Raw genomic sequence first — 3,101 nt, forward strand, 5'->3', positions numbered from 1 at the left:
TTATTCCTGTATGGTAATTGATTGCATGTCATCATCACTATAGACTGCAGTGAATTTCTTTAATTCTCAACCATTGTTGCTTTTGTCAGTAAGCATGTAAAGAACAGCATTTTATTCAATCACATGAATGACAAAGCACTCATGTGATAGCATAAGTTACTGGGTAAAAAACTTGACAATAATTATACTACACATGTACATGTACATGTAAACAATATGCCAAGTAATATGCCAAGCACTCAAATGCACTTGGTATTGAAACCACGACTGTTGTCTGGGGGACTTTTATATAATTCTATATGTCGCATGTTTTGTAAGCAACAGGTGTGGACTAACAGTGAAATGCTTACTTACAGGCCCTTCCCAACAATGCAGAGACAAAGAAAGAAGAGAAATAATAGACAAATAAAACACGTAACAATAAAGTAGTAGTAGATACACAATGAGTAACGATAACTTGGCATTATACAAGGGGTACCAGTACCGAGTCGATGTGCAGGGGTACGAGGTAATTGAGGTAGATACTGTATGTACATAGAGTATAACTAGGAATAAAGTGACAGATAATAAACAGTAGCAGCAGTGTATGTGATGAGTCAAAAAAGTTTGTGCAAAAAATGTCAATGCAGATAGTCCGGCTAACTATTTGGTTAATTTAGCGGTCTTATGGCTTGGGGGTAGAAGCTTTTCAGGGTCCTGTTCGTTCCAGACTTGGTGCATCGGTACCGCTTGCCATGTGGTAGCAGAGAGAACAGTCTAGGTGGCTGGAGTCTTTGACAATTTTTAGGGCCTTCCTCTGACACTGCCTGGTATAGAGGTCCTGGATGGCAGGGAGCTCAGCCCCAGTGATGTACTGGGCTGTACGCACTACTCTCTGTAGCGTCTTGCGGTCGGATGCCAAGCAGTTGCCATACCAAGCGGTGATGCAGCCAGTTTAAGATACTCTCAATGGGGCAGGTGTAAAACTTTTTGAGGACCTGAGGACCCATGCCAAATCTTTTCAGCCTCCTGAGGGGGAGATGCGTTTTTGTGCCCTCTCCACGACCTTGTTGGTGTGTTTGGACCATGATAGATCCTTAGTGATGTGGACATCGAGAAACTTGAAGCTCTCGACCCCCATCCACTACTGCCCTGTCGATGCTTGGCCCTCCATTTCCTGTAGTCCACGATCAGCTCCTTTGTCTTGCTGACGTTGAGGGAGAAGTTGATGTCCTGGCACCACACCACAGCCTGGTCTCTAACTTCCTCCCTATAGGCTGTCTCATCGTCGTCTGTGATGGTGTTGGAGTTGTGCGCTGCCACACAGTCGTGGGTGAACAGGGAGTAGAGGAGGGGACTAAGCACGCACCCCTGAGGGGCACCCGTGTTGAGGGTCAGTGTGGCAGATGTGTTGTTGCCTACCCTCACCACCTGGGGATGTCCCATCAGGAAGTCCAGGATCCAGTTGCAGAGGGATGTATTCAGTCCCATGGTCCTTAGCTTAATTATGAGCTTGGAGGGCACTATAGTGTTGAACGCTGAGCTATAGTCAATAAACAGCATTTTCACATACTGTAGGTGCCTATTGTCCAAGTGGGAAAGGACAGTGTGGAGTGCAATAAAGATTGAGTCATCTGCAGATTTGTTAGGGCGGTATGCAAATTGGAGTGGGTCCAGGGTGTCTGGGATGATGGTGTTGATGTGAGCCATGACCAGCCTTTCAAAGCATTTCATGGCTACAGATGTGAGTGCTAGTCATTTAGGCAGGTTACCTTGGTGTTCTTGGGCACAGGGACTATGGTGGTCTGCTTGAAACATGTAGGTCGTACAGACTGGGTCAGAGAGAAGTGTAAAATGTCACTGAAGACACTTGCCAGCAGGTCAGCGCATGTTCTGAGTTCACATCCTGGTAATCTGTCTGCTCATTAAGGGACTATTTCCCGGACACAGATTAAGCCTCTAAAATTGCCAGTGTAGAAATCCCCTAAAATAACTCACATGTAGCTTACAATATGCATTCTATTTTATTCATACTTAATAGACAATCAACAAATGTGCATTTGTTTGGTGACAACAATATTACATACAAGACAAATTGTACACTATAACATGGGACACAACATTACATCTAGATAGGTACAGTAGGATATTTAATTTATTTATGTTAGAAATTTGGATCACATGTAGTCCTATGTAATTAGATCTCAATGATGTAAGAAGAAAGTTTTATTTAAACTCTAAATAGTCATCCACCCAAAACAGTAAACATTGCATTGATAATAACCAATGATAGTTGGCGACATCAACCATTTATGAACATGTAGTGCCTTTTGCTTCCAAAAAAACAGAAGAAGGTTGTCTCGAACAATGCTTTGGTTCCGACTTCAAGTTGCAGTTGGTGAGGAGCAACGGTTGAAATGTCCAGTCAACTGCAGTCGAAGGATCATAACCTTTGATCACGTGGTTGTTGTAAAGGTCATGCAGTTGACATGTTGTCGCAAGTCGGACAATTTTTATACCATAATGCAACACACTTTGAAAGGCGGTGACCAACGTTGGTCAACTTTTTGACAAAAGTGATCCGCTCGAACGCACCCACAATGTTTCCTGTAATCCAGACAAGCCAGTGTCATGGATGCATAACCCTCTTTTCATGCTGTGTTAGAACAGTACATACTGTATATAGAAATACAGTGTAGAAGGAGTGAACAATGGACACTATCTACTTAGAATCTTCAAAGGGCGTCCTGTGAACCTATCTGTCAGAATTCTAAAAGCAGTGGCAGCAGGTAAGGATGGACACAATCTGTCGTGATGGGGAATGGGTGTGGGGGGTAAATGGGTGTTGGAGGAGGGTAGCTCATTGAGTGCTAGAGTTCTGGGAGAAAGAATAGTGAGCAGTGAGTCCACTAAAGCCATGCTGTCATAGACTGTCTCATAGACTAGATGTAACATAGTAAATGGAAATCCGGGACACTCAAATGAGTATGTTATGTTACGTTTGGTATGGTTACATAAGACAGAAGGTTACTTAGGGCGAAAACTAAAGGAGGGTGGTTGGACCGGGTGGATGGGTAGGCGTATAACACGAATGTTTAGCAACACAAAGGTTGCGTGTTTAA

This window comes from Salmo salar, chromosome ssa04 (genome assembly GCF_905237065.1).
Source record: "Salmo salar chromosome ssa04, Ssal_v3.1, whole genome shotgun sequence".
Classification (NCBI taxonomy): domain Eukaryota; kingdom Metazoa; phylum Chordata; class Actinopteri; order Salmoniformes; family Salmonidae; genus Salmo; species Salmo salar.